Source organism: Aotus nancymaae, unplaced genomic scaffold (assembly GCF_030222135.1).
Source record: "Aotus nancymaae isolate 86718 unplaced genomic scaffold, 86718_ANA_hifiasm-v0.15.2.pri h1tg000021l, whole genome shotgun sequence".
Lineage (NCBI taxonomy): Eukaryota > Metazoa > Chordata > Mammalia > Primates > Aotidae > Aotus > Aotus nancymaae.
Window position 1 is genome coordinate 3,086,582 of NW_026988433.1, and position 24,129 is coordinate 3,110,710.

General features: G+C 50.7%; 1 long non-coding RNA gene across 6 annotated transcripts; it reads left to right on the forward strand.

The window, feature by feature from the left end:
• The first annotated feature begins 1,336 nt into the window (after positions 1-1,336).
• LOC135276240 (uncharacterized) lies at positions 1,337-20,354 on the forward strand. Of its 6 annotated transcripts, XR_010343790.1 has the most exons (12): positions 1,337-1,434; positions 6,081-6,296; positions 6,571-6,683; positions 7,219-7,284; positions 8,652-8,769; positions 9,704-9,797; positions 11,125-11,248; positions 11,488-11,546; positions 12,823-12,890; positions 15,577-15,713; positions 18,999-19,166; positions 20,112-20,354. It is a non-coding gene; the product is annotated as an uncharacterized LOC135276240 (long non-coding RNA). The 6 variants fall into 6 exon arrangements; XR_010343786.1 differs by lacking the exon at positions 15,577-15,713; XR_010343788.1 differs by lacking the exons at positions 11,125-11,248; positions 15,577-15,713.
• The last annotated feature ends 3,775 nt before the right edge of the window (positions 20,355-24,129 follow it).

Here is a 24,129-nt window from a genome sequence, read left to right on the forward strand (position 1 = left end):
TTCCAGTGCTCAGAGGTTACTGGTGCAGGACCCCTGGTTGTTTAGATGTCTAGATCTGTGCTGGCTCTGCCCCTCATTATATGTGGACACTTGGGCAATTTATTAACTTTCTATGTCTCGATTTTCTCATCTGTAAGTGAGACTAATAGTCCCTATCTGGCAGGGTTGCTGTGAGGATCAACTGAGCTAATATGAGACCAGTGATGATAATGGAGGCTAGCACATAGAAGTGCTCAGTAAGTGTCAGTGATTGTCATTTTATTGTAAAGAAACTCTGCATTTAAAAAAATTAAACTGAAATTCATATAACATACAGTTAATCATCTTAAAGTGAACAACTCAGAGGAATTTAGCACGTTCACGATGTTGTGTGACCCCCTCCTCTATCTAGTTCTGAAACATCATCATTACCCCAGAAGGAGACTGTGTATCCTCTCGTGGTCCTTCTGCATTTACTCACTCGTGGTCATTCTGTGTTTACCCACTCGTGGTCCTTCTGCATTCACCCTCTCGTGGTCCTTCTGCATTCATCCTCTCGTGGTCCTTCTGCAATCATCCTCTCGTGGTCCTTCTGTGTTTACCCACTCGTGGTCCTTCTGCATTTATCCTCTCGTGGTCCTTCTGCATTCATCCTCTCGTGGTCCTTCTGCATTCATCCTCTCGTGGTCCTTCTGTGTTTACCCACTCGTGGTCCTTCTGCGTTTACCCACTCGTGGTCCTTCTGCGTTTACCCACTCGTGGTCCTTCTGCATTTACCCACTTGTGGTCCTTCTGCATTTATCCTCTGGTGGTCCTTCTGTGTTTACCCACTCGTTTTGGTAGAGATGAGGACGCACGCCCTCGGACGCACCCTCTCCCTCGCGGGGAGCTCAGACACACCCCCTTCCGTCGAGGGGAGGTCTGACACACCCCCTCCCTCACGGGGAGCTCGGACACACCCCCCTCCCTCGCGGGGGAGCTCAGACACACCCCCTCCCTCGCGGGGGAGCTCGGACACACCCCCTTCCCTCGCGGGGAGCTCCGACACAACCCCCTCCCACTCCGGGAGCTCGGAAACAATGCCCTCCCTCGCTGGGAGTTGGGACACACCCCCTCCCTCTCTGGGAGCTCGGACACACCCCTTCCCTCACCGGGAGCTCACGCACTCACCTCCTTCCCTTGCCGGGAGCTCGGAGAACGCGGAAGTGCCCGCTCTGCAGTGGCCTCCGTTACCAGCCCGCGCATGCGCGCTCCTGGAAGAACCAGCAGCCCCGCCTCCACTTCCGGTTGGCTCCGCGTGAGGGGCCGGCCTCCGGCAACGTCACAGAGGCGGACCGTTGGCGCCTTCACGCGGAGGTGTGTCGTCTGGGAGCTGCGTTGTCTTCTCCGCAGAGCAGAGCCCGGTAACCTCCACCTCCCGCTGCGTCCTGTGTGCTGCTGGCCGGAGAAGCGTAGGTAACAAACTGCGACCCAGCACCGCGTTTATGTGGGTCAAAAATAGAAAAAGTGTGTCCGGACCCTGGGGAGGTAGGACGTTTCCTTCAGGTCAGGAGTTCAAGGGCAGCCTGGCAAAGTGGTGTGACCCCATTTCTGTAGTCCCGCCTCAGCCTCCCAGCTACTTGAACCCCAAGGTTCAAGGCTGCAGTGAGCTGTGATCCTACCGCAGCACTCCAGCCTGCGAGACTGAGGTAAACCCTGTCTTAAAAACTAAAAAAGAAAACTATCCAAGCGTGCGATATTGGGGGGCTGCTTCAAGAAAAATGGAGGCTGCCTGGGCCCTGTAATCCCAGCACTTTGGGAGGCCGAGGCGGGAGGATGGCTTGGAATCAGGAGTGTGAGACCGGCCTGAGCAACATGACAAAACCCCGTCTCTACAAAAGATACAAAAATTAGCCAGGCACAGCGCATGCCTGACCTAGTATTTTGTATTTTTTGTAGAGATGGGGGGAGTCTTGCCCCCGTGTTGCCCAGGCCGGTCTCGAACTCCTGAGTACAAGCCGTCTTCTCACCTTGGCCTTCAGAGTTGTTGGGATTAAAGGTGTGAGCCACGGCGCCCCACTTGGGTTCGGCTATTTAATAACAAAGTCTGTGGCTCGGCTTGGTGGCTCACACCTGTAATCCCAGCACTTTGGGAAGCTGAGACAGATCACTTGAGGGCCGGTCCCAGCGGGGGAGTCCAGGGGCAAATGGTGCGGGGTGGGCAGGAGGAGACCAGGGACGGCGAGCCGGTCCCGGCGGGGGAGTCCCGGGGCAATAGGTGCGGGATGGGGGCAGAAGGAGACCAGGGACAGGGAGCCGGTCCCGGCGGGGGAGTCCAGGGGCAAACGGTGCTGCGGGAGGCAGCAAGAAACAAGGGAGGGCGAGCGGGTTCCCGCGGGAGAGTCCAGGGGCAATCGGTGCGTGGGAGGGCAGGAGGAGACCAAGGTCGGTGAGCCGTTCACGGCGGGGGAGTCCAGGGGCGAACGGTGCGTCGGCGGTCAGGAGGAGAACAGGCCTGGCGAGGCGGTCCGGGCGGCGCAGCTCAGGGTCAAAGGCTGCGGGAGGGGCAGGAGGAGACCAGGGACGGCGAGCCGTTCCCGGCGGGGGGGATTTCAGGGGCAATCGGTGCTGGGGGGAGCAGGAGGAGACCAGGCACAGCGAGCCGGTCCCGGCGGGGGTGTCCAGGGGCAAATGGTGCGGGGGGCGGGCCAGGAGGAGACCAGCGACAGGGAGCCGGTCCCGGTGGGGGAGTCCAGGGGCAAACGGTGCATGGGGGGGCAGGAGGAGAACAGGGACAGCGAGCCGGTCCCTGCGAGGTAGTCCAGGGGCAAATGGTGCGGGGGAGGCAGGAGGAGACCAGGGACGGTGAACCGGTCCCTGCGAGGTAGTCCAGGGGCAAACGGTGCGGGGGTGGCAGGAGGAGACCAGGGACAGCAAGCCGGTCCCGGCGGGGGAGTCCAGGGGCAAACGGTGCGGGAGTGGCAGGAGGAGACCAGGGAACCCTAGCGGATCCCCACGGGGGAGTCCAGGGGCAAAAGGTGCCGGGGTGGCAGTAGGAGACTAGGGACGGTGAACCGGTTCCAGCGGGGGAATCCAGGGTCAAATGGTGCGGTGGGGGGGTGGGGCCAGGAGGAGACCAGGGACAGGGAGCCGGTCCGGGCAGGGGAGTCCAGGGGCAAACGGTGCGTGGGGGGGCAGGAGGAGACCAGGGACAGCGAGGCGCTCTCGGCGGGGGAGTCCAGGGGCAAACGGTGCGGGGGTGGCAGGAGGAGACCAGGGAACCCTAGTGGATCCCCACGGGGGAGTCCAGAACCAAAAGGTGCTGGGGTGGCAGCAGGAGACCAGAGACGTCGAGCCTGTCCCCACGGGGGAATCCAGGGCAAACGGTGCGAGGGGACGCAGGAGGAGAACAGGGACCGCGAGGCCGTCCCGGCCCGGGAGTCCAGGGGCAAACGGTGCGGGGGGGTGCAGGAGGAGTCCAGGGACGGCGAACCGGTCCCGGCGGGGGAGTCCGGGGGCAGGAGGAGACCAGGAAGGCGAGCCGTTCCCGGCGTGGGAGTCTCGGGGCAAACGGTGCGGGGTGGGGGCAGGAGGAGACCAGGGACAGGGAGCCGGTCCCGGCGGGGGAGTCCAGGGGCAAACGGTGCCGGGGGGGCAGCAGGAAACAAGGGAGGGCGAGCGGGTTCCCGCGGGAGAGTCCAGGGGCAATCGGTGCGGCGGCGGTCAGGAGGAGAACAGGCCTGGCGAGGCGGTCCGGGCGGCGCAGCCCAGGGTCAAAGGCTGCGGGAGGGGCAGGAGGAGACCAGGGACGGCGAGCCGTTCCCGGCGGGGGGGATTTCAGGGGCAATCGGTGCTGGGGGGAGCAGGAGGAGACCAGGCACGGCGAGCCGGTCCCGGCGGGGCTGTCCAGGGGCAAATGGTGCGGGGAGCGGGCCAGGAGGAGACCAGCGACAGGGAGCCGGTCCCGGCGGGGCAGTCCAGGGGCAAACGGTGCGTGGCGGGGCAGGAGGAGACCATGGACAGCGAGCCGGTCCCTGCGAGGTAGTCCAGGGGCAAACTGTGCGGGGGTGGCAGGAGGAGACCAGGGAACCCTAGTGGATCCCCACGGGGGAGTCCAGGACCAAAAGGTGCTGGGGTGGCAGCAGGAGACCAGAGACGTCGAGCCTGTCCCCACGGGGGAATCCAGGGCAAACGGTGCGAGGGGAGGCAGGAGGAGAACAGGGACCGCGAGGCCGTCCCGGCCCGGGAGTCCAGGGGCAAACGGTGCGGGGGGGTGCAGGAGGAGTCCAGGGACGGCGAACCGGTCCCGGCGGGGGAGTCCAAGGGCAAACCGTGCTTGGGGGGCAGGAGGAGACCAGGAAGGCGAGCCGTTCCCGGCGTGGGAGTCTCGGGGCAAAAGGTGCGGGGTGGGGGCAGGAGGAGACCAGGGACAGGGAGCCGGTCCCGGCGGGGGAGTCCAGGGGCAAACGGTGCGGCGGGGGTCAGGAGGAGAACAAGCCTGGCGAGGCGGTCCAGGCGGCGCAGCTCAGGGTCAAAGGCTGCGGGAGGGGCAGGGGGAGACCAGGGACGGCGAGCCGGTCCCGGCGGGGCTGTCCAGGGGCAAATGGTGCGGGCAGCGGGCCAGGAGGAGACCAGCGTCAGGGTGCCGGTCCCGGCGGGAGAGTCCAGGGGCAAACGGTGCGGGGAGCGGGCCAGGAGGAGACCAGCGACAGGGAGCCGGTCCCGGCGAGGTAGTCCAGGGGCAAATGGTGGGGGGGAGGCAGGGGGAGACCAGGGACGGTGAACCGGTCCCGGCGGGGGAGTCCAGGGGCAAACGGTGTGGGGGTGGCAGGAGGAGACCAGGGACAGCGAGCCGTGCCTGACCTAATATTTTGTATTTTTTTGTAGAGATGGGGGGAGTCTTGCCCCCATGTTGCCCAGGCCGGTCTCGAACTCCTGAGTACAAGCCGTCTTCTCACCTTGGCCTTCAGAGTTGTTGGGATTAAAGGTGTGAGCCACGGCGCCCCACTTGGGTTCAGCTATTTAATAACAAAGTCTGTGGCTCGGCTTGGTGGCTCACACCTGTAATCCCAGCACTTTGGGAAGCTGAGACACATCACTTGAGGCCAGGAGTTTGAGCAGAGCCTGGGCAATATGGCAAAACCGTGTCTCTACTAAAAACACAAATATTAGCCAGGTGTGGTGGCACTTGCCTCTAATCCCAGCTACTCAGGGGGCTGAGACAGGAGAATGGCTTGATCCAGGCAGGCAGAGGTTGCAGGGAGTCGAGATCACGCCACTGCCTTCTAGCTTGGGCAACAGAGTGAGGCTCCATCTCAAAAAAAAAAAAAAAAAAACCCTGAAGAAGAAATGTCTACTTCTGGGGGTTGTGTGGGGGACTGCTGACAGAACTGGAAAAACTTTCTTCAGGTGGGGTTGTTTGTTTGTTTTGAGATGGAGTCTGGCTCTCTCACCCAGGCTGGAGTGCAGTGGCACAATTTTGGCTGACTACAACCTCCTCCTCCCTCTCTTCAGGCTCAAACAGTTCCCATGTCTTAGCCTCCTAAGTAGCTGAGATTACAGGCATGTGCCACCACACCAGCTAGTTTTTTTTCAGAGACGGGGTTTCACCATGTTGACCAGGCTGGTCTCGAACTTCTGACCTCAAGTGATCTACCCACTTTGACCTCCCAAAATGCTGGGATTACAGGCATGAACCACTGCACCCAGCCCCTTCAGGTGGGTTTTGAGGCTTCACTACGATACTAGTTTCCTGTTTCTGCTGCAACAAATTACCACACAATTAGGGCTTAAAATAACATAGACATAGCTGGGCGTGGTGGCTCACGCCTGTAATCCAGCACTTTGGGAGAGTGAGGTGAGCGCATCACCTGAGGTCGGGAGTTCGAGACCAGCCTGACCAACATGGAGAAACTCCATCTCTACTAAAAATACAAAAATAGCTGGGCGTGGTAGTGCATGCCTGTAATCCCAGCTACTCAGGAGGCTGAGGCAGGAGAATCGCTTCAACCTGGAAGGCGGAGGTTGCAGTGAGCCGAGATCGCGCCATCGCATTCCAGCCTGGGTAAAAAGAGTGGAACTCTGTCTCAAACAAAAAGCAACACAGACGTATTCCTTTACAGTTCTGAAGGCCAGAATTCTAAAGTCAGTCCCACTGACTCAAGGTGGGAGCAGGGCAGGTACCTTCTGAGGCTCTGTAGGAGAATGAGTTTCCTGGCCCTGGAGGCGTCCTGCACTCCTCAGCTGTGCTGCCCTTGTTGAATGACTCGAGGTTCCTGCTTCCGTCACTACACTTCCCATCGCTCTCCATCACCTGCTCTGCTCTGATAAGGATCTGGGTGAGTACATCAACCCCACTGTGACAAGCCAGAATAATCTTCCTTGCCAAAAATCCTTAACTTCATTATATCTGCAAAGTCCCTTTTACCATATGAGGTCATGTTCACCAGTTCCTGGGATTAGGTTATGAGCATCTCGGGGGGGGTCACTGTCAGCCTATTACAGGTATGCTGCAAAACTATTACACCTTCCTGGTGTTTCAGTGATTGGGAGAAAAAGGGTTGGGATTTTTGCTTTGGGGTTCCTCTTAAACTTGTTTTTTTCTTTTTTGAGATGGAGTCTTGCTCTTCTGCACAGGCTGGCTGCGGTCTCTGTTCCCTGCAACGTTTGTCTCCTGGGTTCAAGTGATTCTTCTACCTCAACCTCCTGAGTCGCTGGGACTACAGGTGCCTGCCACCATGTCTGGCTAAGTTTTGTATTTTTGGAGGAGATGGGGAAAGGGAGGGGGTAGTGGAAGGTGGGGGAGGGGACAGAAGTTTCTGCTATGTTGCCCTCAGCTCACAGCGATCCACTTAACTCTGCTCCCTAAGTGCTAGGATTACAAGCCTGCATCACCTCGCTGGCTGCTGTAAAGTCTTATTTCCACACAGCTGAGATATGTTTTAGGAAGTTTGCTAAAAGACCCTTGGAGACATTCTCATTGTGGCCTCCTTGTTGTCTTATTTAATTTGATTGATCTTTTCTGCCCTCCTCCTTTTCAGAAATTAAAAGGATAAAAAGAGGTACTAGACTTTCAAACTTCTCTTACAGTGTCCAATTAAACTAATTAGAAGAACCACCAAAAAAGGGAAAAATTTTTTCAAAAGCAGTAAAATGATACGGACTGTTGAGATGTAAAATACAGGAAATAAGTCATCATACGTTAATGTTGCTCTGAAATAGGGACATATTACTGACAATCAACCTTTGCTCAATTTTCAGAGAAATGGAATGATCGTATCACTGATCTACGTAAACACATCGAAGAATTATCTGAAAGAAAATATGGTATGTCTAAACTGGAAAAGTCCTGTAATACTTTGTTCATGAGTGTTTACACAATGGAGTCACTGTTCATCTTGTAGTGTCTGTCTAAATATTAGAAACATTCTTTGTTTCTAGATTACTGCAAAGCTAAGGAAAAGTCGTATCTCTTAAATTATCGGTTAGCATTTCTTTGAAACTTTCAGCATGGATATTGGGGATTTATTTACATATTTATTGCAAAGCCCTGGATCTTGGGGATTTAATTAATATTGTTTTTCTTTTTAACTAATTGTTTCTCTTTATCTGCTTTGTTAAATTGGGTATTAGGTCGGGCATGGTGGCTCATGCCTGTAATCCCAGCACTTTGGGAGGCCAAGGCGGGCAGATGATGAGGTCAGCTTGGCCAAGTCTCTTATCCTGTCTGAGCCTTGGTATTGTCTTTCGTGGTTGTGAGAACTGAAGATCTATCTCGAAGATTTGATAACATCCTACAGTGCTTCACATAATACCGGGTATATAAATACACAATAAATGCGTCTTCCTTATGTTTTTACTTATTTATTTATTTATTTTTTGAGACAGAATCTTGCTCTGTTGCACAAACTGGAGTGCAGTGGCATGAGCTCTTGGCTCACTGCAACCTCTGCCTCATGGTTTCAAGCAATTCTTCTGCCTCAGCCTCCCAAGTAGCTGGAATTATAGGCATGCACCACCATGCTCAGCTAACTTGTGTATTTTTAGTAGAGACAGGGTTTCACCATGTTGGCCAGAGTAGTCTTGAACTCCTGACCTCAAGTGATCCACCTGGCTTGGCCTCCCAAAGTGCTGGAATTTCAGGTGTGAGCCACTACACCCGGCCTATGTTTTTATGATATTGTTAATTTAGTACTATTCTGAGTAAAAATCATTTGCTATTAAAGTTTTATGAATTCCCTGTTTTATAAATTGACTGACAAGTTTTATAAAGGTCAGTGCTTTTATAAGTTGAAACTGATTCAGGCTTTTGTTGTGATGGTGGTTTATTAGATTATTTTGTTTAAAGACAACAATGTTCATCTGTTGTGAAATTATAAAAAGTGAAATTATAAAAACAGTCTTCACATTTTATAATTTTAAAGCAATATTAATGGTAATTGCCTTAGGGAAAGTTATTTTTTTGTAATACGAAAGTATGATATTCAAGTTTAGTGTACAGCAAAGGATATTAAATCTAAGCACTAATGTGCTGTATAGTGCACTTGAAACATTAGTACTAATATCAGTGTTTAGCAGATAGACCTTAACACATAATGATAGCAAAAAAATGGAGCTGTTTTGATGGGAGACTGTTGGTTATGTTTGATTTTAATACTCCCCATGCTCTTGACTTTTTTTTTTCTTTGAAACAGAGTCTTGCTCTTTCACTGAGGCTGGACTGCAGTGGTGTGATCTCAGCTGACCGAAACTTCCACTTCTCAGATTGAATTGATCCTCTTGCCTCAGCCTCCCTAGTAGCTAGGACTACAGGTGAGTGCCACCATGCCTGGCTAATTTTTTAATTTTTAGTAGAGATGGGGTTTCACCGTGTTGGCCAGGCTGGTCTCGGACTCCTGACCTCAGGTGATCCAGCCACCTTGGCCTACCACAGTGCTGGGGTTACAGGTGTGAACCACCCCCACTTGGGTAGCTCTTGACTTTTTTTTTTTTTTTTTGAGATGGAGTTTTGCTCTTGTTGCCCAGGCTGTAGGGCAATAGCTCAATCTCGACTCACTGCAACCTCTGCTTCCCGGGTTCAAGCTATTCTTCTGCCTCAGCCTCCAGAGTAGCTGGGATTACAGGCATATGCCACAGTTAATTTTATATTTTATTAGAGATGGGTTTTTTTCATGTTGGTCAGGCTAGTCTGGAACGGTCTACCTCAGGTGATTTGCCTGCCTTAGCTTCCCAAAATGTTGGGATTACAGCCATGAGCCACCATGCCCAGCCCAGCTCTTGGCATTTTATAGCTGTTATATTAGTTGAATCTTGAGTAAATAAATGCTAGCTTAAAAGTTGCAGTTCAGGGAATCTTCTGTTTCCGTTATTAAAAAAATTATTTTTACAAGTCCAATAAGGTTACACTGTGTTTCTGTTTTGAAAGTATTACCTCTTCCATTTAGTACTGTATGTATTAAATAATATTAGCTGGTATGTTTTTCTCGCTTTATAATGTGGTTCAGATTTCTGTAGAAAGTCTGGCTGTATCTACATTGCCTTAATGCAATGGGATCTACCTATCTTTTCTTTTCTTTTTAAGCTGGAGTTTTGCTCTTGTCACCCATGCTAGAGTGCAATGGGGTGATCTTAGCTCCCTGCAACTTCTGCCTCCTGGGTTTAGGTGATTCTCCTATCTCAGCTTCCCAAGTAGCTAAGATTACAAGCACTCACCACCACAACTGGCTAATTTTTGTATTTTTCATAGAGATGCGGTTTTGCCATGTTGGCCAGCCTGGTCTCCAATTCCTGACCTCAGGCGATTCACCTGCCTTGGCCTCCCAAGTGCTAGGATTACAGGGGTAAGTCACCCTGCCTGGCTGTAGTGGGATATTTCAGTGTGAACTTTGATGAACAGAATATTAGCATTTTTGGTGTTATTTTTATTTTCCTCACACTATTTTTCTTTGGACTGAATTACAATAACAGAAGTAAAGATGAAATTATAAAAGTTAAAGGGCAATGCTTGGCTCAGTGGCTCATGCCTGTAATCCCAGCACTTTGGGAGGCCAAGGTGGGTGGATCACGAGGTCAGGAGATCGAGACCATCCTGGCAAACATGGCGAAATTCTGTCTCTACTAAAAGTATAAAAATTAGCTGAGCGTGGTGGCGGGCACATGTAGTCCCAGCTACTCAGGAGGCTTAGGCAGGAGAATCACTTGAACCCGGGACACGGAGGTTGCAGTGAACTGAGATTGTGTTGCTTCACTTTAGCCTGGCGACAGAGCGAGACTCCATCTGAAAAATAAAAAGTTAAAGAGCAATACAGATTGTGTTTAAATGATCTCCCTTTTTCTTTTTGTCCCGATAGCTCAAACAGTAAAAGCCAATGGTCTGTTGATGATCCTATTCCCCTTTTCTCCAGTCTCATGTTGAAGATCTTTATGTAGAAGGACTTCCCAAAGGAATGTTTTTTCCTTTGTGAGACAGAGTTTTCACTCTTGTCGCCTCGGCTGGAGCGTAGTCACATGATCTCGGCTCACTTCAACCTCTGCCTCCTGGGATCAAGCAATTCTCCTGCCTCAGTCTCCATAGGGGCCAGGCTGGCCTCGAAATCCTGACCTTGTGATACACCTTCCTTGGCCTTCCAAAGTGCTGGGATTACAGGCATGAGCCACTGTGCCCAGCCTATTTTATGTATTTTTCATCTTCCCCTTCTTAATTTATCTGGGTCCAACTTTGAGTCAGTCATGCCAGTGTTAGCTTTTGAAACATGAACACCGCCCACACCTGACTGGCATGCAACTTACATTTTCTTTTACAATGTTGTGCTACTTTTGCTGAAGAAAAGAGTATCCATGTCTTGCTTTTAGGCCTGAGATTTTCATAGCATATGTGGGAATATATGATTGTTTTTGTAGATATGTAGAGGAAGATAGCCTTGAATGCAATGCAATATTAAAGGATTCCATTTAAGATTTTGTAGTATGCTTCAAAGAGCTGTGTGTTGCCAAGTTGCCACTTTACTTGTGAGGACACATGCTCCGTGAAGCAACTTAGGAGACAATTTGCAATTATTTTTTTTTGTTACTCTTTAGAAACCTCAACTGAAGATTTAGTTGTGCTCAAGCATTCAGATTGTCTTTTCTTAATTTTTTTCTGAGAGGGAGTCTTGCTCTGTCACCTAGGCTATGTAGTGCAGTGATGTGATCTCCGCTCACTTCAACCTCCGCTTCTCGGGTGCAAGCAATTCTCCAGCTCAGCCTCCTGAGTAGCTGCGATTCCAGGTGCCTGCCACCACACCCAGCTAAGGTTTGTATTTTTAGTGGAGATGGGGTTTTACCATGTAGGCCTGGTTGGTCTCAAATTTTTGACCTTGTGATCCGTCTGCCTCAGCTTTCCAAAGTGTTGGATTTACAGGCAGGAGTTACTGTGCCCAGCCTGTCTTTTCTTTTCAAAACCACCCTTGGTGATTAAATATTAAATATGTACTAATGGATATTACTTTGCTAAATATTGCCTAGTGAATATTAAATATTCTTACCTTTCAGACATGAACTTATGAATTCAATAACTGGAGATTTACAGCTTGATAAACCAGCTTCAGGAGGTACGTCTTCAGTCTTAGGTCAGATGAGAAGATTATGTGCAATAATTATTTAATGATTAACATTGATTTCTTTAATGGTTCCTTCCACGTGAAATAATATGTCTCTAACTATTAATTGTTTTCCAGGATAAGAGAATTCATGCTGTCAAAATTCTAATACTCTCTAAAACAGTCAACTCATTTTCTTTGTATTAACCCATTATAAATCCCTGTAGATACTGGATTAATGGGTAGACAGCAGTAAAATAACAATCTTTGTCCTACTTCTCAGATGCAAGATTTATTTGGCGTAGTGCGTCGAACAGTTTATTGTTCCAGTCTATGCCAGTCAACTGAACAAGCATTCATCAAATGCTCATGATACCCAGAACATAAGAAGGTTTCCTTTTAGAGTATGCAGCCATGCATGTCATGTCTTCATTGTTAGATGTGTTTTCAAAGAAATAGAATTGATTTTCTCACTAGTTTTGGCTCTGGCGTGGTGTGGGGGCAAAACAGAATGGAATTAAACTGTTTAGATTTACTAAAATGGGAGGATTGCCAGCAAGATCATGTCCCTAGTCTCCCCATAGCAAATGTCGCCTGCTAGCTGTTCATTTATTTATTTATTGAGATGGAGTTTTGCTGGGTTGCCCATGCTGGAGTGCAGTGGCATGATCTCAGCTTGCTGTATCTTCCCACCTTCTGGGTTCAAGCAAATCTTCCTACTTCATGTTTCAAGTAGCTGGGATTACAGGCACCTGCCACAGTGGCTGCCTAATTTTTGTATCTGTAGTAGGGATGGGGTTTCACCATGTTGGCCAGGCTTGTCTTGAACTCCTGACCTCAGGTGATCTGCCTGCTTTGGCCTCCCAAAATGCTAGGATTACAGGCGTGAGCCACTTTGCCTGGCCTGGTAGCTGTTGTTGAGCACACCGAGTTCTGCTTTTTTCCAGCTTTAATGAATGTCTGGTTCTTCCTTTTTTTGTTCAGTGTTAGCATTGTTTCAGTAATAAATACATTCTGGAATCTTAGAAATAGTTTTAGTCTCAGGAAATAAAAAATACCGCCTATTTTATAATAATAATATTTAGGCCGGGCATGGTGGCTCACACCTGTAATCAAGCACTTCGAAGGCCAAGGTGGGTGGATCACCTGAGGTCGGGAGTTCAAGACCAGCCTGACCAACATGGTGAAACCCCGTCTTAAAACAATAATAATAATAATATTTAACAACCCAGGTTAGTAAACCCATTACATTGAGAAAACTTGTATTTTTTTGATTTCGACAATAAAGGAAGAATGATGTGCCAGAATCACCAAACTAAGAAAGACGGTGGATCAGCTTTTCTGCAAAACAATTGGGTAAGCCTTTTTTTCCTCCTTTAAAGTATATTACTGAGTAATGTCTTTTGTTTTGTTTTGTTTTGTTTTCTTTGTATGGAGTCTTGCTCTGTCACCCAGGCTGGAGTACAGTGGCTCTCTGCAACCTCCACCTCCCGAATTCAAGTCATTTTCTTGCCTCACTCTCCCGAGTAGCTGAGATTACAGGCACACACCACCATGTATAGCTAATGTTTGTATTTTTTTGGTAGATGTGGATTTCACCATGTTGGCCAGGCTTGTCTTGAACTCCTCATTCTGTGATTCCCACATTTTGGCCTCCCAAAGTGCTGGCATTACAGATGTGAGCCACCACACCTGGTGGGAATGTTTTTTATAATGTTTTATCTTAGGAAAGTAAATACAATGAGTAGGACTCAGCTCCAGTTTTCTCTCTTTTTTTTTTTTTTTTTTTTTTTTTTGTGATGGAGTTTCAGTGTTGTTGCTCAGGCTGGAGTGCAGAGTGGCACTGTCTTGGCTCACTGCAACCTTCACCTCCCAGGTTCAAGCGATTGTCTTGCCTCAGCCTTTCAAATAGCTGGGATTGTAGGCACCTGCCAGCATGCCTGTCTAATATTTGCATTTTTAGTAGAGTTGGGGTTTCATCAATTTGGCCAGGCTAGCCTAAAACTCCTGACCTGAGTTGATTCCCCCTCCTCCCAACATGTTGGGATTACAGGCATGAGCCACTACACCTGGACTCTCTGACTTTTTTTGTTTTTTTATTTAGATGGAGTCTCATTCTGTCACCCAGGCTGGAGTGCAATGGCAGGATCTCAGTTCACTGCAACCTCTGCCTCCCAGTTTCAAGTGATTCTCCTGCCTCAGCCTCCCGACTAGCTGGGATTATAGGCATGACCACCACACTTGGCTAATTTTATATTTTCAGTAGAGACAGGGCTTTGCCTTGTTGGTCAGGCTGGTCTCAAACTCCTGACCTCAGGTGGTTCAGCTGCCTCAGCGTCCCAAATTGCTGGGATTACAGATGTGAGCCACCATGCTTGGCCATCCTACAGTTTTTAATAGGCATAGATTATGGAAATTTTAATCCTACATAAGAGGAGAGAGTCGGGTAATGGAACCACATATGCTTTTTACTGAGTAGATTTTTCTGTACAGTCAAAGGTTTTCTGCAGGAGGATTGACACCATTGGGAAGCCTCTTTTCTTTGGGCTTTACCTGTGCCTGGGTGCCACTCTGTAGTGACAGAGCTTTGGCAGTAGCCACCACTGGGCATTTGAAGGTACAACCTCAGCCAACCTGTCTCATCTATCGTGTTCCTTAAATACTTCATCAACATTTCAAAATACTGTTTTAATTTGTTATTCAACAGCTTTTGCCACCCAGAGTTGCTCTCTGCCCCATTTTTATTCTGCTTCTCAGCACAATTCTAGGTTATTGTTCTCTGTCCCCCCCATTTTTTATAAAAATGTTCAAATCTTGTGGACTCTTTCTTGGCTCCTCTCTGTCTCATTTTCAGTCTCTTGAGGCCCCTGCCCTCGTCCTCTCTACACTGGAGAGTGCCAGCCGGCAGCTTCATCCTGAGCCCTCTTTCTTTCTTTCTTTCTTTTTTTTTTTTTTTTTGAGATAGAATCTTCCTCTTGTCACCCAGGCTGGAGTGCAGCGGCACAGTCTTGGCTCACTGCAACCTCTGCCTCCCTGGTTCAAGTAATTCTCCTGCCTCAGCCTCCTGAGTAGCTGGGATTACAGATGTCCGCCACTATGCCTGGCTAATTTTTCTATTTTTTTAGTAGAGATGAAGTTTCACCATGTTGGCCAGGCTGGTCTCGAACTCCTGACCTCGTGATCCACCTGCCTTGGCCTCCCCAAAGTGCTCAGATTACAGACATGAGCCCCTTTGCCCAGCCTCTTTCTCTCTTCTTACTGTGTCTTACAGATAATCCCACCTTGCCCACCTCTTGAAAATATTATATTGTCTGTGTCTTTGAGACTCTCATTCCTGGCCCTGAAGATGCTCCTCATACCAGACCTCTATATTTACCTATCTGCTTGACCCCTCCTCAGGCTTCATATGTCCCAGGCAAAGTCCCCATTTCCCTCTCCAGGAGCTCCTCTCAGGGTCTACCAGCTGCCCAAGCCAGATGCCCAGGAGTTACCCTGAGGTATGATTGTCTCCCTTCCCGTATCCAGCCTAGCAAGGCCTGCTGACTCTGCCCAAACACAAAGCCCGGATTCTACCCCATCCTCCTTCACTGCCCTCCAGTGCCCAGTTAGAGCCATGCCACAGAACGGCCAGGTCAGGCTCATTGAAAGCAGGAGGTGGAGCCTGTCATTCTCTGGACTGTCATCTGTAGTGGCTTCCACTGTACTTGGAGAAACCTCACAGCCCCTGATTGGATCTGCAGGGGCATGGGTGAGCTGCTCTCTGCCATTCCTCTGCTTTTCCCACATGCCCTCTGTGGATTGCTTGCTCTGTGCCAGCCACTCTGGTCATTTGTGTGCCTCTCTTCCTCTCAGGTCACAGCCTCCTGGCACTGTTGCGCTGAGGGCTGGTGTTTGTGGAATGCTGTTAGTTGAGGGCTTTCTGCGCTTCTCCTTTCTATTAGCATCACAGTTGAAATGTCACCATGCTGGAGAGGTCTTCACTGAGCACCGTCTCACCTCAGCCTCCAGGCTCACTGATTCATCCTCCTTTCATTTTTCACAGAGCGCTGCTGGCTGACTTCTTCCTCCTGCTTCAGCACAGTGGCCCTGACAGCGCAGATCATGCCTGTCTTGTTTACCTCTCAAGCAGGTTCTCAAGTGATTCTCCTGCCTCAGCCTCCCAAGTAGCTGGGATCACAGGTGTGCACCACGACACCCAGCTAATTTTATTTTTCATTTGTAGTAGAGAAGGGGGTTCCACCATGTTGGTCAGGCTGCTCTGAAGCTCCTGACGTAAGGCGATCCACCCACCTTGGCCTCCCAGAGTGCTGGGTTTACAGGTGTGAGCCACTGTGCCCGGCCAGGAATGGATTATTTGTATGCTTCCCCTTTTGAGCAAACTGTCATGGTGTTGGTGGGAGTGTAGTAGCAGTGAGGACGACCAGAGGCCGCTCTCGTCACTATCTTGGTTTTGGCTGGCCGCTTTACTGCAACCCATTTGATCAGCAAGGTCTTTATGAACTGTATCTTGTGCTGGCCTCCTTCGTCACCCTGTGACTTAGAATGCCTTAACTATCTGAGAATGCAACTCAGCAGGTCTCAGCCTCATTTTACCCAGCTCCTATTTTAGTTGGAGTTGCTCTGGTTCAAATGCCTCTTGACGGTATTGCTGCTTGCTTTATGGTCCCCGAAAGGGGAAAGGAAATCTTAGGATTTTCATTGCTGTGAACCACTGCAAGTATTGAGAAAATAATCACTACATCCAACCTCATAATCCTGAAGTCATTTGGTACCTGTGAGTCAGGTGTTGGAAACTGGGCGGTGTGGGAGACGGTGCCCTGCCCCATGCGTTCTGGAGCATTTAATCCCGTGGGGAAATGTGTAGTAAGTAGGAGATATTTACTATGTAAGAAGGGGTTGTGGTCTGGGAAAGAATTAAGTGGAATAAGGGGGATACTGAGGCAGAGGGTGCGATTGGGACAGCCTTGGTGATGCGTGAGGAGCACATTCTGCAGCTGGTCTCACCTCTTTCTAAAACTTGCAGTTTTCACTCTCAACCCCAACAAAGGGTTCTTTTTTGTTTTATAGAAAGTTTGTCAGAATTAGGTTTATATATTTTCTTATTGAATTAACAGAATAATTTGATTTAACGTCACTCTCTAGTATGACTGAAAGCCTCTAATCTTTTACTGTTGTTTATTTATGGGCATATTTCTTTTTACAGCTATGATAATTATTTCACTTTGTGTGATTTCTCAAAAACACATGTTTCTTATGTCAAAGAGCTCCTACACTAGATCCCTTCAGATTTGATGCTAATAACATGAAGTAAGAATTTAAGACAAGTCTTTAGATGTTAAAGGAAAGCCAATCTAATAGCAAAGAAATTAAGTAATTAATTTCAAGTTGACATTCACGTTGAGTTGCGGAGGTGGGGGAGGCAGTTTGGTAAATGAGTTCAGAAGTAAGGAGAAAGGTCTGGCAATAGATAGAATTTTGGATTTTGTAGTAGTGTTTTGATAGCAGTTGTTGATAGCACCAAAATAAATTATCAGTGAGCTCCCTGACAGCTCCCTGACTTTTCTTTTTCTTTTTTTTTTTTAATTATTTATTTATTTATTTGTTTTATTTTATTTCATTTTATTTTTTTTTTTGAGATGGAGTTTCGCTCTTGTTACCCAGGCTGGAGCGCAATGGCACGATCTCGGCTCACCGCAACCTCCACCTCCTGGGTTCAGGCAATTCTCCTGCCTCAGCCTCCCTAGTAGCTGGGATTACACGCACGCGCCACCATGCCCAGCTAATTTTTTGTATTTTTAGTAGAGACGGGGTTTCACCATGTTGACCAGGATGGTCTCGATCTCTTGACCTCGTGATCCACCCACCTCGGCCTCCCAAAGTGCTGGGATTACAGGCATAAGCCACCGCGCCCAGCCTCCCTGACTTTTCTTTTTAAAGAAACAGGGTCGTGTTATTTTTCTGGGCTGGGCTAGAACTCCTGGGCTCAAGCTGTCCTCCTGTCTCAGTCTCCTAACTTGTATCTAGGGCTACAGCCATATGCCACCATGCCCAGGTTTGAGCCACTCGCAGCCATCATGTTGCAAAATATTTAAATGTTACATTCAGAGGTGCATGGGAGATCTGTATATAAATAGCATCACGTAAATTGCTTGAATGTTTCTCGTTAGAGTTCTGTTTGGATGTGGCTTTAGAGCAGGGATTAGTAAATTCTTTTTTACTTTTTTTTTTCTTAAGGCAGATTCTCACTCTGTTGTTTAGGCTGGAGTGCAGTAGATCCCTGCAGCCTCTGCCTCCCGGGTTCAACTGATTCTCTTGCCTCAGCCTTATGAGTAGCTGGGACTACAGGTGCCGGCCACCACACCCAGGTTTTTTTTTTTTTTTTTTTCTAGAGACAGGGTTTCACCATGTTGGCCAGGCTGGTCTCGAACTCCTGACCCAAGTGATGCCCCCGCCTTGGCTTTTCAAAGAGTTGGGATTACAGGCATGAGCCATGGTGTGTGGCCATTTTTTTTTCCTTTTTTTACATTTTTAAATTACAGTTTTTATACCTATTCAGAAGTAGAGAAAATAGTACAATGAACACTAAAATACCCATTCCTGGATTTCTGTGATCATTAAGATTGTCCTACATTTTGTTCTATTTCTTTTCCTCCCTTTGCAAGAATATCATAAAGCAAATCACAGTCTTCACATCGTTTTACCTGTTCAGTGCACATCCCCAAACAGCCACTATCTCATCACATCTCACAAAACTAAAAATGATTTTTTGGCGTCAGCTCATTGTTTGCTTTATATCTGGATCCAAACAATCTTCTTGTGCTAACTTGGTTATTATGCCTCTTTTAATCTAAACCAGCCTCTGCTTACTATTGTTATTTCACATTCCATGAATTCTTTGTGGAAAGTTATTTCTTTTAAAATAGCGTGCTTACAAGGTTGAAGGGGTAAAGAATATCGATCTTGTGGTTGCAGTGCAGATGAAAGTGTAGCCTGAATGGGCCAGTGTGCAGCAGCATGGAGGAGGGTTATTAGAGGTCACCAGCAGGGAGTAGCAAAAGGCTGCTTCCAAATAGTATTTACAGGCTGGGTGCGATGGCTCATGCCTGTAATCCCAGCACTTTGGGAGGCTGAGATGGGCGAACCACCTGAGATCAGGAGTTTGAGACCATCCTGCCCAAAATGGTGAAACCCGGTCTGTACTAAAAAATACAAAAATTAGCCAGGCATGATGGCAGGTGCCTATAATCTTAGCTACTTGGGAGGCTGAGGTAGAAGAATTGCTAGAACCTGGGAGGTGGAGGTTGCAGTGAGCTGAGATCATGCCACTGCACTCCAGCCTGGGTGACAGAGCAAGACTCAATCTCAAAAAAAAAAAAGTGCTATTTAGGTTGTATTCTTTATTTTCTATAATAATTTTCTTTCTCTCTCTTCCTAAGGGTATTAAAAAAAAGTTTTATCTTTTAGGATCTTTGAAGATCTCTTTTAAGACCAAAACTTTGAAGCACATTCAAATGATTTGTATGTGGAAGGACTACTGGAAAACATTCCTTTCAGAAATCCCTCGTGATATGGAATTCCAAGGCTGGAAAACAATCAGTCAAGTGGGCAACTGAATTAAATTTTTATTAAAAGGTAAGATAATCTGCAGAAACAAATTAAGAAGAGATTAATTTGATGAAGATGGGCCTTTTGTTCCCGTCTCATTATGACTTCTTTATATTTACAATTAATATTTAGATTCGCTTATTGAACAAACGTTTATTTAGTATAAGCGTTAGATGTGCAAAATTGGGTCTGACAAGAACCCTGTTGTTGGGGGCTTAATACTAAGAAAAATAAAATGAGAAGTTATTGAGCATTTTTGGGGAAGAAGCAAGGATGACATATCCAGTTACTGTCTCATTAAAGATCAATGAGAAAGCAAAAGCCAAGTATTCTAAATTCCATCAGAGAAAACCATTTAAGCTTTTGTTTTTGAGACAGTCTCACTCCGTCACCCAACCTGGAGTGCTGAACATGATCATCTTTAAACACAAAAATTAATCACCATCACAACAGAAGCCCCACAACATGATCTTCTTCACTTACCAAAAGCGAAAAGAGAAAGGGAACCTGTTTCAAATATGAGTAAAGGCAGGGAGGTGTCAAATATGGTCACATATTCACATACCTCACCCATCGTGTGTGGAGTGAGGAGTGCCATGTGGGTGTGGTGGGATTGCACAGATAGACTTGTGTGACCAAGTGGAAGAAGGGCTTAGAGCCTACCAAAGAAGTGACAGTCATTAAATGGTCTCATAGTGTTATGCCCTAGCGAGTTTAAACAGACGCGCCATGCACTGAGTTTGTTGAGAGTCCACCTTTATGCTGGCATCTGAGAGTCAGCTAGAGGTTTGAGAGAGCTCAAACCTCTCGGCCAAGAACAAAGGTCAATCAACACTTTTATACCAGTTTAGGGTCGGGGGCAGTAAGCAGATTATTACAGAAGCAGAAGGAGCAGGTCAAGGGAAGGGGGGCTTGTCTAACAAAAAGTTCTACTTAAGATTGTTTTTTTACTCAAGATGTTTTTTCACTCAGGCGCATCTCCCTCCTGACAGTGGCCTCTCCAGGCCCAGCTCTGGCCTCCCGAGCACCAACCGCTGCCTGCCGGTGGCTACCCTAGGCCAAGATCCTGCCTGCCTCCTGGCTGCGTCCACAAGCCCAGCGCCTCCCTCACACTGGCCGGTTGAGGCCCAGCTCGTTCCTCTGGCAGACGTCTCTGGACCCAGCTCTCGCCTGGCGCTGGCCTCGCATCTGGGCCCAGGTCCTCCCCCGGGCCAGCTCGTGCCTCCCGGCGGCCTTTCCAGGCCTGAAGCTTCCTCTCTGGCCCCAGCCTCCCCAGGCCTGGCTCCTGCCTGCGCTAGGCCCCTCCGGGCCCAGCCTCCGCCTCTCAGTGGACCCTCCAGACCCAGCTCGTGGCCTCACCGTGGCCTCCGCTCAGCCCAGCTCCTGCCTCTGCAGCAGCGTGTTTCCACATTGCCCCCAGCCTCCCCGTGGCCCCCTTGGGCCAAACTGGTGCCTTCTGGTGGCCCCCTGGGCCCAGCGTTGGCCTTCTGGAATCCTCTGCGTGTCCAGAATATCTTCAGGTCAGCCTCTCGGGGCCCAGCTCCTCCTCCTGGCGGCGTCTAGGGACCCATCTTCCCGCTTCGCCTCGCAGCAACCTGTGTGGACTCGGCTCCTGCCCTGCTCCCGGCGGCCTTTGTAGGCCCAAAAGCTCAGGCCCTCAACTCAGGCTCTCCAGGCCCACTGGCTCATGCCTCACGCTGGCCTCTCCAGGCTTGGTTCCTGCCCTCCCAGGGCGTCTCCAGGCCCCAGACATTCCCAAGTCAGCTTTTGCCAGCCCAGAGGCCCAAGCATTGGGTCCTGAAGTCCACCTTTGCAAGCCCAGCTCCTGCCCTCCTGGCGGCCCCCTCAACATAGGCGCAATATGTCATCACATAGGCGCAATACGTTGTCACGTGGGCTCCTCCAGGACCAGCTTCTGTCTCCCAGCGGCCCCATGAGGCCCAGCTCCTGTGTCTCACCAGCCTTCCAGGAGGCCCAGCCTATGCCTCCCTACTGGCGGACTCCCCAGGCCAGGATCGTCCTCCTGGCCATGTCTATGGGCCCACATTTTGCCTCCCAGCAGCCTCTTTTGGCTCGTCTCCTGGCCAGTTACCGGCAGCCTTTCGTCTGTCGTCCCGAAGCTTCCTCAGGTGGGGCCTTCCGGGCGTCCCTTCTGCCTCCCGGTGGCCTCGACAGGCCCACCTACCTCCTGACAGCGGCTTCTCCAGGCCCAGCTCTGGCCTCCCCACAGCCTCCCCAGCATCAGCCACTGCCTGCCGGCGGCTTCCCCAGCCCAAGATCCTGCCTGCCTCCCGGCTGCGTCCACAAGCCCAGCGCCTCCCTCACACTGGCCGGTTGAGGCCCACCTCGTTCCTCTGGCAGACGTCTCTGGACCCAGCTCTCACCTGGTGCTGGCCTCGAGTCTGTGCCCAGGTCCTCCCTCGCACCAGCTTTTCTCAGCCCACCTCACCTCTCATGGACTCTCCCTCCCGGGCCAGCTCCTGCCTCCCGGTGGCCTCCCCAGGCCCAGCTCCTGCCTGCACTAGGCCCCTCTGGGCCCAGCGTCCGCCACTCAGTGGACCCTCCAGACCCAGCTTGTGGCCTCACTGTGACCTCTGCTCAGCCAAGGTCCTGCATCTGTGGCAGCCTGTATCTACAGGCCTCGCCCCCGGCCTCCCCGTGGCCTCCTCAGTCCAAGCTGGTGCCTCCCGGTGGCCCTCCTGGGCCCAGCATTGGCCTTCTGGCATCCTCTCCATGTCCAGAACGTCTTCAGGTCAGCCTCTTGGGGCCCAGCTCCTCCTCCCAGTGGCATCTAGCGGCCCACCTTCCAGCCTGGCCTTGCAGCACCCTCTGTGGACTCGGCTCCTACCCAGCTCCCGGCAGCCTTTGTAGGACCGAAAGCTCAGGCCCTCGACTCAGGCTCTCCAGACCCACCTGGCTCATGTCTCAGGCTGGCCTGTCCAGGCTTGGCTACTGCTCTCCCAGAGCACCTCCAGGCCCCAAACGTCCCCGAGTCGGCTTCTGCTGGTCCAGCTCTGGCCTCCTCCTGCTGGCCTCAGCAGACCCATGCATTGGGTCCTGAAGTTGGCCTCTCCAGGCCCAGCTCCTGCCCTCCTGGCATCTCCTCCACATGGGAGCAAAACGTCATCAGGTTGGGCCCTCCCGGGCCAGCTCCTGCCTCCCAAAGGCCCCCTGGGCCCTAGCTCCGGCCTCCTGTCAGCCTCTCCAGGAGGTCTAGCCTATGCCTCCCTAGGCCCACATCCTCCTCCTGGCCACATCTATGGGCCCATGTTTTGCCTCCCAGCAACCTTTTTTTTTTTTTTTTTTTTGAGACGGAGTTTTGCTCTTGTTACCCAGGCTGGAGTGCAATGGCGTGATCACGATTCACCACAACCTGTGCCTCCTGGGTTCAGGCATTCTCCTGCCTCAGTCTCCTGAGTAGCTGGGATTACAGGCACGTGCCATCATGCCCAGCAATTTTTTGTATTTTTTTTTTTTTTTGAGACGGAGTTTCGCTCTTGTTACCCAGGCTGGAGTGCAATGGCGCGATCTCAGCTCACCGCAACCTCCATCTCCTGGGTTCAGGCAATTCTCCTGCCTCAGCCTCCTGAGTAGCTGGGAATACAGGCACATGCCATCATGCCCAGCTAATTTTTTTTTTTTTTTTTCTTTTTGAGACGGAGTTTCGCTCTTGTTACCCAGGCTGGAGTGCAATGGCGCGATCTCGGCTCACCGCAACCTCCGTCTCCTGGGTTCAGGCAATTCTCCTGCCTCAGCCTCCTGAGTAGCTGGGATTATAGGCACGTGCCATCATGCCCAGCTAATTTTTTGTTTTTTGTTTTTTGTTTTTTTTTTTTTTTGAGACGTAGTTTCGCTCTTGTTACCCAGGCTGGAGTGCAATGGCATGATCTCGGCTCACCACAACCTCCGCCTCCTGGGTTCAGGCAATTCTTCTGCCTCAGCCTCCTGAGTAGCTGGGATTACAGACATGCGCCACCATGCCCAGCTAATTTTTTTGTATTTTTGGTAGAGACGGGGTTTCACCATGTTGACCGGGATGGTCTCAATCTCTTGACCTAGTGATCCACCTGCCTCAGCCTCCCAAAGTGCTGGGATTACAGGCGTGAGCCACCGCGCTCGGCCCCCAGGAGCCGAGCCAAAAGAGGCTGCTGGGAGGCAAAACATGGGCCCATAGACGCGGCCAGGAGGACGTTCCGGGCCTTGGGAGGCAGAGGCTGGACATCTTGGAGACGTCGACGGGAGGCAGGCGCTGGGCCCCAGGGAGCTGCTGGGTGGTAGAACCTGGCCCTGGAGGGGCCCACGCGATGACGTATTGCACCCATGTTGGGGGGGCCACCGGGAGGGTAAAAACTGTACCTGCAGAGGTGGACTTCAGGACCCAATGCTTGGGCCTCCCACGGCCAGCGGGACTGGGCCTCCGGGCCCAACTCTGGACCCCCCACAGCCTCCCCAGCACCAGCTGCTGTGTGCTGGCAGCTTCCCCTTGTCAAGATCCTGCCTGGCTGCCTGGCTGCATCCCAGCTGCGTCCACAGGCCCAGCACCTCCCTCACACTGGCCCGTTTGGGCCCAGCTCGTGCCTGTGGCAAACCCCCCGGACCCAGCTCTCGCCTTGCACTGGCCTTGAGTGTAGGCCCAGGTCCTCAGCCCAGCTCGCATATCACAGTCTCTCCCGGGCCAGCTCCTGCCTCCTGGTGGCCTTTCCAGGCCCTAAGCTTCCTCTCCAGGCCTGGCCTCCACAGGCCCAGCTCCTGCCTGCACCAGGTCCTTGTGGGCCCAGCTCGTGGCATCACCATGGCCTCTGCTCAGGCCCAGCTACTGCCTCTGGGGCAGCCTTTATCCACAGGTCCCGTCCCCGGCCTCCCCATGGCCGCATCTGGCCAAGCTAGTGCCTCCCGGCGGCCCTCCCAATATAGACCCCATGGTTAAGCCATTTCAGTTTTTGGACTATACTCAACCGAACTCCACACAAATGACCACAAAGACATGTGC